The following is a 14,074-nucleotide window of genomic DNA, read 5'->3' on the forward strand; positions in this document are numbered from 1 at the left end:
TAGTACGCCTGTTCAGTGATGCCTAGGCCATCTATGACAGCTGATGGCAGAGCTGTTGAGGATCCAACCAGCCTTCGGGCTGAGGACTAAACATACATACCATTGCATGATGTCCTCTCACAACATTGTTGAGGTCTTTCTGCAGTTGCTCGCAATCTCTTAACATAGGGTATTTATTACACTATATAGAATAACATCAGCTGCAAAAATGTCTTAACTGTGATTCCAGTTCTTTTCACTTAGTCGAGCAGCTCGTCTCCTTTCTCCCAAGTCTTCCGAGCCCAAACTTTGCAACATTTTTGTAACGTTACTCTTTTGTCGGAAATCACCCAGAACAAACTACTACAAAATTCACAACAATAACCAATATAACAACGTACATTGGCAGTCAGTCATATGAACATATCACAACACAACTGATGTAAAGAGAAAGGAAAGGCAAATTCATGAATTTCACTCGCAACAAAATCTTTTACATAACAAGTGCAGATTTTTCTCACTAGGAATTGATGCATGTCAAGGAAATACAAGGAGCGCACATTGGAACTCAAAATTTATCCGATTGGTGTTTGCGTTTGATGGCGATAGAAATAAAAAAATATCCCTAGCAGCTGTCCATGTGCTACGCCCCCCCCCCCACCCTCATTCAGTCCATATTTTAAATATTCTTTAGACATATTTGTAATTCGAATACGGCCAAATTGTTGTGGGATCTAAGAGTAAGCACTCCAAAGATCTGAAATAGCCATTGGTATGTTTTTGAAAAATTGAATATTTAGGGCGGGGTCTCCCCTTAAAATCCCTCGTACTGGTGATGCGAATGAGGACGGGTGTGTTAAGCCTTGAGGACTCAACTGAGATGAGATGTGGGTTAAATTCTCACTTTTGTCTATCCTAGAAGTTATCTTACTGTCTATCTACTTCAGTTCCAGGAGAATGCCGGGATGGCTCAGACGGTGGAGCGCTAGCTTTCTGAGCCCAAGTGGGTGGATTCGAACCCGGTGATATGAAAGTGCTCAAATACGGCAGCCTAGTGTCGGTAGATTTACTGGAACGCGAAAGAACTCTTACGGGATGAGATTTCCGGCACGTCGACGTCTCGTGAAAAGACAATAGAGCAACTGTAGTTGGAATGTTTCTTTGTAGGGTACTGTTAAAACCGGTACAGAACTTATTTTGATAGAATTTCTTCTGTTAGTGGCTAAATGAGCTTTAGAATTTCCGCAAAACAATATATTTTCAGTTCAAAATTAAAGGAATTCTTTGGCTAAATAACTCTTAAGAAGGGTTAAATTAACAACAAGTTGTTGTATAAAAAACTCGTGTGGCTATTTCTAGCCGAGTGCAGCCCTTGTAAGGCAGACCCTGCGATGAGGGTGGGCGGCATCTGCCATGTGTAGGTAACTGCGTGTTATTGTGGTGGAGGATAGTGTTATGTATGGTGTGTGAGTTGCAGGCATGTTGGGGACAGCACAAACACCCAGCCCCGGGGCCATTGGAATTAACCAATGAAGGTTAAAATCCCCGACCCGGCCGGCAATCGAACCCGGGACCCTCTGGACAGAAGGCCAGTACGTGGACCATTCAGCCAACGAGTCGGACAGTTGTTGTATTGCCAACAGTGATAATTTCATTCCTCCTCTAGCAACCTGCCAGCACGGCGCCTTCACGATTTTTAAAATGAGCGAATCACAGCAGCAAAAAAATGAGGTGCAACAGCATTTGAAGTGTAAACTAACCAGTTCGAGGGCAACGCGCAAAATTTTGAAATTAACTAATCACAACACAGCAACTCTTGAGACAGCTGCTCATAGTTTTTCAAGAAAAGCCAACGTCAGAGGACTTTTCAACAAATGGAATAAAACGAATTTTTCAAAAATTAAAATAGTAAGCTTGTTACAACAACTTTAGGTCAATTATAAAAGTTTCCAACAGCCAACAAACAATTCAGTTATCAAAGGAGTATCTTCACATTTTTGTCGGTACGCTAACTGCATATTTTTATTGATGACGGTACAGGGCCCCGCTACAGCACTGGAAGACACTTTACAGTAGTCGGTGGATCGTAAAGCTAATAATAGCAAAGCAAAGCAAAGTCACCTCCGTACAGGCCATGAAGACCCTCGGAGGAGTGGAAGGTAAAGGCTTCCACCATTGTTAACCTCGGCACGTGATGGGGTAGAGTGGTTAGCTCTATGCCCGGCCACCTTTGCCCCCAGGAATTAACCTGGTACTCATTTTTGGTGTAGGCTGAGTGAACCTCAGGGCCATATGCACCTCCGGAAGTGGAAATCTCGTTTCTTAAATTTTACGACTTCCTGACGGGGATTCGAACCCACGTCCTTCCGGGCGGACCGAGACGCCTTTACCGCCTCGGCCAGGCAGCCCCTAAAAGCTAATATTAGTCTGTTGTTTTTATTAGACTTCACCCACTGAATAATTGACCACGATTATCCAAAGAACATTAGGCTACGTGAAATAGTAACAATAGTTAAAACAGTAGTTATATTAATGTGGAGGGGCTGCTACGCCAAGGCAGTAAAGGCAGACTCGGTTCACCCGGAATGCCATGGCATTTAGAAACGAGATTTCTACTACTGGGGAACCACACGGTCATGAGGTTCACTCAGCCTACAATAAAAATGAGTAACAGGTTAATTCCTCAGGATAAAGGCGGCCGGGCATAGAACTAACCACTATCCCAGTAAGTGCTGAGGTTACCTTCCTCTCTTCTAAGGGCGTATATGACCTGTTCGAGTATGGCTTGCTTTCTAGTAATATGGACACAAAGTAACTCATATATACATGCAATGTCCGGCTCCATGGCTAAATGGTTAGCGTGCTGGCCTTTGGTCACAGGCGCCCCGGGTTCGATTCCCGGCAGGGTCTGGAATTTCAACCATAATTGGTTAATTTCGCTGGCACGGGGACTGAGTGTATGTGTCGTCTTCATTATCATTTCATCTTCATCACGACGCGCAGGTCGCCTACGGGACACCTGGCGAGTCGAAGTCTTTGGACACATCCCGGCACTAAAAGCCATAGGCCATTTCATTTCATGCAATGTTGTACTGGTCCTTCTTTCCAGTTTTATCTACCAGATCCAATGTCTCACGTTCCAGGACACTGCCCTTGAGGCGGTGGAGGTGGGATCCCTCACTGAGTCCGAGGGAAAAACCAACCCTGGAGGGTAAACAGATTAAGAAAGGAAGACATTATTATTATGATGATCACAGGGAACTGGTAGCTTAGTTGTCCATCCAGCAAATAATGTACATTAACTGAATGGAGCTTATGTCGTTAATGAAGAAATACAAATGACTTTCAAATTATGATAGCCTATTGCCGGGCTGAGTGGTTCAGATGATTGAGGCGCTGACTTTCTTAACTCCAACTTGGCAGGCTTAGTCCGGTGGTATTTGAAGGTGCTCAAATACGTCAGCCTCATGTCGATAGATTTACTGGCACGTAAAAGAACTCCTGCGGGACTAAATTCCGGCTCCTCGGCTTCTCCGAAAATCGTAAAAGTAGTTAGTGGGACGTAAAACAAATAACATTATTGTTTGTGATATTCGAACGTCACGGATTTAAGTCACGAATGAATCCAAAGGAAAAGGATATCGGTTTCCTCTGGCCGCCCCCGTTGCGTAGGGGTAGCGTGCTTGCCTCCTAGCCGGAGACCCCAGAGATCTTTACCTGGATCCGAAAGCTGGTTCGAGGCACGTTCTGACTACGTGATTACAATTGAGGAGCTATCTGATGGTGAGATGGCGGCCCCGGTCTAGAAAGCCAAGAATACCGGATTCGTCGTGCCGACCACACGAAACCTCGCAGTCTGCAGGCTTTCAGGCTGAACGGCAGTCGCTTGGTAATGGCCCTTCGGGGCTGTTGCGCCAGGGATTCTTTTTTTAGGGGGGGGGGGTGCTGTTTTCTCTGGACACTGTGTCCTAAATATCAGTTTTTGTGTAATTTTCTCCGGTATTAAACATCTCTGTAGACCCTCTTCGGACCCTGTTACTCCGGAAAAATCCTTAAAGGGAGCTAGGAGTCAGACACGGAATGGCTAAGGCAGCAGGACATACCACCATCCATTAGAAGAGGAGGGGCAGCCATGGGTGGGATTGCCGTGGAAAAAAATATTTGTTTTTCTGAACAAATTTACCATTTATAGCCCAGGCTATTCATTATAATAGAATAAAACCCAGTAAAGGTAGATAAAATATATGAAATGAAATGTCGTATGGCTTTTAGTGCCGGGATATCCCAGGACGGGTTCGGCTCGCCAGGTGCAGGTCTTTCTATTTGACACCCGTAGGTGACCTGCGCGTCGTGATGAGGATGAAATGATGATGAAGACAACACATACACCCAGCCCCCGTGCCATTGGAATTAACCAATTAAGGTTAAAATCCCCGACCCAGCCGGGTATCGAACCCGGAACCCTCTGAACCGAAGGCCAGTACGCTGACCGTTCAGCCAAGGAGTCGAACGATAAAATATATAGTTGCATAAGAAAAACAAAAAGAAAAGATTGGGTGGATGATGTATGTTCATATCATGTAACATTTTCATCTCTCTCTTAATCCATTTACTTTCCAGGGTTGTTTTCCCTCGGACTGAGCGAGGATTCCCACCTCTACCGCCTAAAGGACAGTGTCCTGTAGCGTGAAACTTCCGACCTTCAGCATAGCAGGTGAGGCCGCCTGGGCGAGGTACTGGTCCTTCTTTCCAGTTGTATCCCCCAGATCCAATGTCTCACTCTCCAGCACACTGCCCTTGAGGCGGTAGAGGAGGGATCTATTGCTGAGTCCGAGGGAAAACCCAACCCTGGAAGGTAAACGGATTAAGAAAGGAAGACATTATTATTATTATTATTATTATTATTATTATTATTATTATTATTATTATTATTACTACTTATATATCGATAACATTTCAATTAAAATATTATACATATCATTAGTCTTAACTTATTCTTAAAAGAAGAGTAGGTCTTCGTTTGTGTTGATATGTTTCACGTTGCTCCGTAGCTGTCAAACAGGCTCTAAATTCAAGGTTAATTGATACAATGTTTCATAGAATTATAGATAGTTTTCAATGTTGTGAAAGAAGAAGAAGAAATAAAGAAGAAGAAGAATGTAATATGTAATCACTGGGCAGGAAATGTTAACATTAGCTGAGTTCCCAAGAGCTCCTGGTAAGGAGGGCGGAGCTCAGTTATGTGATAATGATACTTCACCTGCCGCAGTACCGCTTGTGTAATTATGCCTTTGTGTTTTAACTTGGTCAACGATACGATTGAAAGTTGGTCATGCTGTATTCGAAAGTGTCTAAAGGACTACATCTAAATACACATTATACTTTAAGTGGGTGCTCGGGTTCGATTCTCCATCAGGAAGACGAAACATTTATCATTATTTTAAACAACATATAGTTAAGATCCTACTCACCTATACCCTAATCTTGAATACTAAGTTTTCTGGAAATTCACCTATTCATATTCCCGTGAAGCTGTACTAGAGATCCTCAATAGCTCTGCCATCAGCTGTCATAGATGGCCTAGGCATCAATGAAGAGGCATACTAGGGAAATGAGGAGTGAGGTAGTTTCCCGTTGCTTTCCTCACCGAGCCAGACGTTGCTATTACATATCAGTCTGCCAAGCCCACTAAAATGCATGACCAACCGACCCTATGAGCAATATTTTCACACCATTCATAGCAGGGACTGGCTGCAGAAGGAATGGCATTACTAGCATCACTCATACCTCAGTCACTTTCATTTTGTCAAAGCCAAGGATAAAGCTGAGACAGATCAATGAAAGTAACAAAATTGCTCTAGCCCAGACCAGAAGACATAGTGCACTGTAAACACTAGGTCCCGCCAGCAAAGGCACCATGCAATGGTATAATGACAAAAATTCAGTTTGTTAATTTCACAAATAGGAAAACTCCTCTCAGTTTTAATTACTACATTGATGGGGTGAAAGTCCTTATGGGAATCACTGTAAGGTACTAGGTATTAATATAAGGAAACAATTTCAGTGGGGTCATCACATAAATAGGATTGTAAATAAAGGTTACAGATCTCTTCACATGGTTATGAAGGTATTACGGTCCATAGTAAGGATGTAAAGGATAGGGCACATATGTCTCTGGTATGATACCAATTTTTTTTTTTTTGCTAGTTGCTTTACGTCGCACCGACACAGATACGTCTTATGGCGACGGTGGGACAGGAAAGGGTTAGGAGTGGGAAGGAAGCGGCCGTGGCTAATTAAGGTACAGCCCCAGCATTTGCCTGGTGTGAAAATGGGAAACCACGGAAAACCCTTTTCAGGGCTGCCGACAGTGGGGGTCGAACCATGATACCAAGAGTATGGTTCCAGTGTATGGGACCCCTTACCAGGAGTACTTGATTCAAGAGCTGGAAAATATCCAAAGACTAGCAGCTCGATATGTTCTGGGTGATTTCTGACAAAAGGGTAGCGTTAACAAAGTTTGGACTGTGAAGACTTGGGAGAGAGGAGACGAGCTGCTCGACTAACCGGAATGTTCCGAGCTGTCAGTGGAGAGATGGCGTGGAGTGACATTAATAGATGAATAAGTTTGAAAGGTGTTTTTAAAAGTAGGAAAGATCACAATAGGAAGATGAAGTTGGAATTCAAGATGACAAATTGGAGAAAATATTCGTTTATAGGAAGAGGAATTAGGGATTGGAATAAATTACCAAGGGAGATTTTAGATCAATTTCCAAATTCTTTGCATTCTGATGCTAGGGACAGACAGGGAATCTGCCACCTGGATGACTGCCCTAAATGTAGATTAGTAGTCACTGAAGTGGTATGTTCAGAGGCGTCAGTGGAGAGATGAATAAGTTTGAGTGGTGTCTTTAAAAGTAGGAAAGATCACAATATGAAGATAATGATGGAATTTAAGAGGACAAATTGGGACAAATATTCGTTTTTAGGAAGGTTAGTTAGGAATTGGAATAACTTATCAAGGGAGATGTTCAATGAATTTCCAATTTATTTGCATACATTTAAGAAAAGGCTAGGAAAAACAACAGATAGGGAATCTGCCACCTGGGCGACTGCCCTAAATGCAGTTCAGTATTGATTGATTGATTGATTGATTGATTGATTGATTGATTGATTGATTGATTGATTGATTCACGGAAAGTGCGCTTGTAATTGTTGCGGTAGTGAACATGAAAGAAGTGCCTGCCCAGAGAGTTGCAACAGCACGTTTTCTCATTGTGTAAACGGTAACTTCTAACACTTCCGTTAGTGCAAATATTGCAGAGCAGTGGCTACTATGGTCTTGAAATTACAAGAAGAAGAAGCCCCCTAGGACCAGGAAGGGTAAACATGCTGCTGGAGAATTTTAATGGGTATCTATCTTGTACTAGCATTCAGTTTAGTTTAGTAACATTTTACTAAAATTCATTTTCCCGCAAGTGTGATTTGATTTTTCTAAATTCAGTGCCAACTTTCTTATCTTAAATATTATCCAATCTCATTGAGATGTTTACAGGTCGTAGTCATGAGGTATCTGCATTATTCTGTACATTAATATTATATTGCATTAATATTGTAGTAAATGAAGTGTATCTATTTTATCATGGCATTTATATACGGATAATCATGGAAAATTTTAAGTTTGAAATTTTGAAAAGAAAAAACTTACAGTAACTGAATAAAATTTATCATAAAATGAATACATAGAACTGTTGCATTATCTCTTGTCAATGTGCCTAAAAAGTATGGAATGTGAAAAATGAGGTCTGAGCACCAAAAGTTGGTTTTTAAAAATAGGGCCTACCATTAAAATCATATTAAAATTAAAAATTCAAGGACCAATAAAATTCTGGACTTCAACACTTGGGTATTGCTACATCGTTACATGATAAACACGTTTTCAAAATTTGGCTAAAATTTTGGGTGGAGGCGGTGGAGTCTCCCCTTAACAGTACCCTCTTTAAAAAATTCCTACTACAGTACTTTCTTTCTCGGAGACTTCGAGGTGCCGGAAATGTTATCCCGTTACATTCGTGGCAGAGTGGTAAATAGAGCCTAGGCCAAACGGGCGAGAAGCTACAATACTACCACTAAACTAAATAAAACTTGGGTTTCATTTCCAGGATAGAATGGAAAACTAAACATGAGACTGATGAAAAATGATGTGCACCGAGCTCGATAGCTGCAGTCGCCTAAGTGCGGCCAGCGTGCAGTATTCAGGAGATAGTGGGTTCGAACCCCACTGTCGACAGCCCTGAAGATGGTTTTCCGTGGTTTCTCGTTTTCACACCAAGCAAATTTTGGGACTGTACTTTAATTAAGGCCACGGACGCTTCCTTCACACTCCTAGCACTTTCCTGTCCCCATCGTCGCCATAAGACCTGTCTGTGTCAGCGCGACGTAAAGTAACTTGCAAAAAAAAAACAAAAAAAAAAAAACGATGTTCATACCTTGTAAATGAAGAGCAACAAACATACTGTTCTACTGACCTACTAGCAACCGACAGCACGGAATTCATAACGAGGAAAATCATAAAAATGTATGATGACATCTTTCGTCATACATTACTAACAAACAGAGGAGTTACTTATCGATACTGATTAATTTTCTCTGTCACACCTGTGCGTTAAAAGTAATATATATTACTTTACCTTTAAGAAGATGGTGCTCGCTGCTGAAGGACAGAAAGCTCAGCATGTGTTAAGAGGTTGCGGGCGACCTTCAACTTATCTTGCCTTGTCAACATTCGGAGCACACGAATGCACCATGAATACACAACAGAGAACTTGATAACCAGCTGATAGTACGGGAATAATCCTGTCCAAATCACGCCTTCATTGACAAGAATCACACGTTTCTCGTAACACACCGAACACACGGCAATGCGCGTACACAGGGACCAGCCGCATGACGTAACGCTCACGTCATGATTGGTTGAACCTCAGCCAGAGCGAGTTCTGTTCGTGGGAAGTGGAATAAGTCGTGTGGAGGGGAAACCAATACCGAGCTGGACCGACCTCGCTCAAGAATTACACCTCTTCCCTCACTTGTTAGGGGTGCATAGCCCAGCCACTGCCTTCGTGATGTCCAGGCCGTATTGTAACTAGCGCGGGAAAGCAATCAGCTGATCGTTAGGGGGGAAGTTTAGCACATGAGTTAGTAGAGTTAAACACAGTTTTTCGCAGTTTTATTGAAACTTTTAACGATGGCTGCATGTTCACTCAGATATATGTGAGAATGAGTCGTCATCGACTGCATTATTAAGTGGAAACTCGTTAATTAGTGAAGAAAACTTAGTGTGAGCGTGTATTTATGTGAAGCTATAGGTTAAGAAGATCGTTCTTCGGTGTTTTAATTTTGTAGTTTATTTGTGTAAAGTTATATTTATAGTGTAAAATTAATTGAGTTTCTGCATTCGGTGTTTTATTATTAACCACGAATTGTATATACTTGAATTAAGATGATCAGTGAGGGAAATCACCATGCCTGTTGCTGTGTGCCTGGCTGCAAAGCCAATTATAAACAAGGAGAGTACACTCCGGTATTTGTGTTTCCTTTTGATGAAGAACTAGTTTAGTTATGGAAGAAGGCTATTCCCAGGGAGAATTTCATAGTTAATCAAAACACAGTTGTGTGTATCAAGCACTTTCCTGAAAATCACATTCTGAGAGAAATAAGAGTGTCACGTCCAGATGGTGAGGTAATTTTTTTTATTATGTCATAAACATGGGTCCCATTAGGTAGGTCCTGTATTTTTATGTAATCAGACCTATGGCTTATCTGAATTCGGTGTATTTGAAAATGCAAGTCTTATTTATGAGTATCACCGAGCTCGATAGCTGCAGTCGCTTAAGTGCGGCCAGTATCCAGTATTCGGGAGACAGTGGGTTCGAACCCCACTGTCGGCAGCCCTGAAGATGGTTTTCCGTGGTTCCCCATTTTCACGCCTGCGAATGCTGGGGCTGTACCTTAATTAAGGCCACGGCCACTTCCTTCCCATTCCTAGACCTTTCCTGTCCTATCGTCGCCGTAAGACCTATCTGTGTCGGCGCGAAGAGAAGCAAATAGCAACAAAAAAAAAAAAAAAAAAAAGAGTATCAAACAGCAGTGTGATTTATGTAAATGTTATCTTCTGACAGATTCAGATCTTATATATGAATTATCTCCAGAAGTAAGATATCTGAATTTCCTAAATCGAGGGGGCTTAAAGTATCCATCAGACATGTCAATAGAACGTAGAATTGAGGTGTACAAAGTATTTTGTGTGTTAGTGTCAGATACATATAAGATGGTATTTCTAAATTCAGACAATCCTAAGTGTGTCACTGTATCCTTGGCTTTGGAGTCAATGCAGTTGGCAGATTCCCTAGTCATTTGTGACTGCGGGAAGAAATTGGAAGACCTGGCCGGACAGTGTATATATATTTGGGTGAATATGTTTTTAAATAATTTTTCCAAAATTCACACCGACTTGTGTATTCAACAAAGTGCTTCAAAGAGAGCAGACCTACTCCTTACTGGTGTAACTTCCTGTAAGAGGTCCAGGAAAGCTACAGTGTTCATGAAGTGGAAACGGTGAGGTACAGAAATAATTTATATTTGTAATAAATAGTATGGTAATTGGCTGCATGTTTTCTGTCAGTGTGTATGATGTGAATGTTCCAGTTGACCAGAAAATGGATAAAATCGCAAGAATATGTCTCAAAATGTTAGGCTGTACTCACGCAAACGAACGTATATACGCGAGAAATAGAACGTTACGGAGAAGAATATGCATTGTATGTCAGAATTAACAAATATTTGACGATAGGTTTTGGTTTTATAAGGTGTTAGCAGTTCTTTAAGTAATTTAAACGAGTGTGTTATTCAAGCAGAGCGTATGCGTATCGCCTTCAAGTTCCCCCCAAAGCGTGACGTCATCAGAGGTACAATACGGCCTGGACATTACGAAGGCAGTGGCCCAGCGCTTTTAATGGTCTGTATTGGTAAATAACGTTATGTAACTTACATTATGTTCCTTTAAATTGCTGGAGATTTTAAGATATTCTAGAGTGCCGAAATTAATGTTATTGATTTGAAGTTTCACTAACTAATTTCAGGGTTTTCGGAGACGCCAATGTGCCGGAATGTTATCCCGCAGGATTTGCCTGTATATATACCGACACGAGGCTGACGTATTTGAACACCTTCAAATACCACCGGAATGAGCCAGGATCGAACCTGCCAAGTTGGGCTCAGAAGGCCAGCGGTCTACCATCTGAGCTACGAGCGCGGCTAAGCAAGACTAGCCTCTCCTTTCAGCTAGAGCTAGATAAAAATTAAACGAGTCTTCCCTCAGTTAGACTAAGCAAACCGGGCAAGCGGCTGCGAGGCAAGCTATCAGCTTTCATTCGGGAGGTAGTGGGTTCAAACTCCACTGTCGGCAAACCGGAAGATCGTTTTCCGTGGTTTCCCATTTTCACGCTAGGCAAATGTTGGGGCTGTACCTTAATATTAAGGCCACGGTCGTTTCCTTCCCACTCCTCGGCCTTTCCTATTCCATCGTCGCCATAAGACCTATCTGTGTCGGTGCGACGTAAAAAAAGACGTAAGCAAGACTAGTCTCTCTCCTCATGTCGATAAAACCTAGATTAGTGTCTGCCTTCAGCTGGAGAAGGGCAAGAGTTGTTTTTCTCCTCACCTAGACAAAAACTCAAATAGTCTCTCCCGTCAGCGACAAAGGCTAGGTTTTTTCTCTCTCCTCACCTGGACAAAAGCTAGACACTTGTCTCTCTTCTCACTTGTAAACACCAAAACTAGTCTTTCCCTCCAGCTAGCCTAGTCTCTTCTTCAATTAGACAAAAGCTAGACTAGTCTCTTCCTTCAGGCTAGATTAGTGTCCCCCATCACCTACACGTAAGCTAAATTAATGTCTCCCATCACCTACACGTAAGCTACATTAATGTCTCCCATCACCTACACGTAAGCTACATTAATGTCTGCCATCACCTACACGTAAGCTAAATTAATGTCTGCCATCACCTACACGTAAGCTACATTAATGTCTGCCATCACCTACACGTAAGCTAAATTAATGTCTCCCATCACCTACACGTAAGCCACATTAGTGTCTCCCATCACCTACACGTAAGCCACATTAGTGTCTCCCATCACCTACACGTAAGCCACATTAATGTCTCCCATCACCTACACGTAAGCCACATTAGTGTCTGCCATCACCTACACGTAAGCCACATTAGTGTCTCCCATCACCTACACGTAAGCTACATTAGTGTCCCCATCACCTACACGTAAGCTACATTAGTGTCTCCCATCATCTACACGTAAGCCACATTAGTGTCTCCCATCACCTACACGTAAGCTACATTAGTGTCTCCCATCACCTACACGTAAGCTAAATTAATGTCTCCCATCACCTACACGTAAGCCACATTAATGTCTCCCATCACCTACACGTAAGCTACATTAGTGTCTCCCATCACCTACACGTAAGCCACATTAATGTCTGCCATCACCTACACGTAAGCCACATTAGTGTCTGCCATCACCTACACGTAAGCTACATTAGTGTCTCCCATCACCTACACGTAAGCTACATTAGTGTCTGCCATCACCTACACGAAAACTAAATTAGTGTCTGCCATCACCTATACGAAAACTAAATTAATGTCTCCCATCACCCACACGTAAGCTAAATTAATGTCTCCCATCACCCACACGTAAGCTAAATTAATGTCTCCCATCACCTACACGTAAGCTAAATTAATGTCTCCCATCACCTACACGTACGCTAAATTAATGTCTCCCATCACCCACACGTAAGCTAAATTAATGTCTCCCATCACCTACACGTAAGCTAAATTAATGTCTCCCATCACCCACACGTAAGCTAAATTAATGTCTCCCGTCACCCACACGTAAGCTAAATTAATGTCTCCCATCACCCACACGTAAGCTAAATTAATGTCTCCCATCACCCACACGTAAGCTAAATTAATGTCTCCCACCACCCACACGTAAGCTAAATTAGTGTCTCCCATCACCTATACGAAAACTAAATTAATGTCTCCCATCACCCACACGTAAGCTACATTAATGTCCCCCATCACCTACACGTAAGCTAAATTAATGTCTCCCATCACCTACACGTAAGCTACATTAATGTCTGCCATCACCTACACGTAAGCTACATTAGTGTCTGCCATCACCTACACGAAAACTAAATTAATGTCTCCCATCACCCACACGTAAGCTAAATTAGTGTCTCCCATCACCTACACGAAAACTAAATGAATGTCTGCCATCACCTACACGAAAACTAAATTAATGTCTCCCATCACCCACACGAAAACTAAATGAATGTCTCCCATCACCTACACGTAAGATACATTAGTGTCTGCCATCACCTACACGAAAACTAAATTAGTGTCTGCCATCACCTACACGTAAGCTACATTAGTGTCTCCCATCACCTACACGAAAACTAAATTAGTGTCTGCCATCACCTACACGAAAACTAAATTAGTGTCTCCCATCACCTACACGTAAGCTACATTAGTGTCTCCCATCACCTACACGAAAACTAAATTAGTGTCTGACATCACCTACACGAAAACTAAATTAGTGTCTGCTATCACCTACAAGAAAACTAAATTAGTGTCTCCTATCACGTAGACGTAAACTAGACTAGTCTCTCCTGTCAGGCTACACTGAGATACACATGCTATGATAATATAATTTTCAGACGGAGAGAGGTGGCGACGTGGTAAGTCCAGTGGCTTAACTCCTGGCTTTCCACCTGGACGGTCGAAGTATGAATCCCCGTGGATCAGGCATTGCAATTTTTACTTGATAAATCTCTTTGACGCCATGAAGAGCGTGTGGCCTTAAGCGAAAATAAAGTGAGAAGAAAGATTCACCTGCTCAGAGCCACATAATACGGCAGTACAAAGGATAATTCTCCAAGGTATCAACACTCTATTAAGCCTGGCATTATTTAGTTTCCCATTCCGCATACTCCACAAGCGTCGTTAAGTTTAAAGGAGCAATTGCATTG

General features: G+C 42.2%; 1 protein-coding gene across 2 annotated transcripts in view; it reads right to left on the reverse strand.

Annotated features, from left to right (window-relative positions):
• LOC136864425 (ileal sodium/bile acid cotransporter) overlaps positions 1–8,981 on the reverse strand; it is a 138,071-nt gene extending 129,090 nt beyond the window's left edge. The window contains exon 1 of one of the 2 annotated variants that reach the window (XM_067141410.2): positions 8,670–8,981. The gene's annotated coding sequence lies outside the window, so the exon portion shown is untranslated. The remainder of the gene's footprint in view (positions 1–8,669) is intronic. The other variant, XM_067141403.2, reaches the window with a different exon arrangement.
• Positions 8,982–14,074: the final 5,093 nt, after the last annotated feature.

The sequence above is a fragment of the Anabrus simplex genome, chromosome 2, assembly GCF_040414725.1.
Source record: "Anabrus simplex isolate iqAnaSimp1 chromosome 2, ASM4041472v1, whole genome shotgun sequence".
Taxonomy (NCBI): domain Eukaryota; kingdom Metazoa; phylum Arthropoda; class Insecta; order Orthoptera; family Tettigoniidae; genus Anabrus; species Anabrus simplex.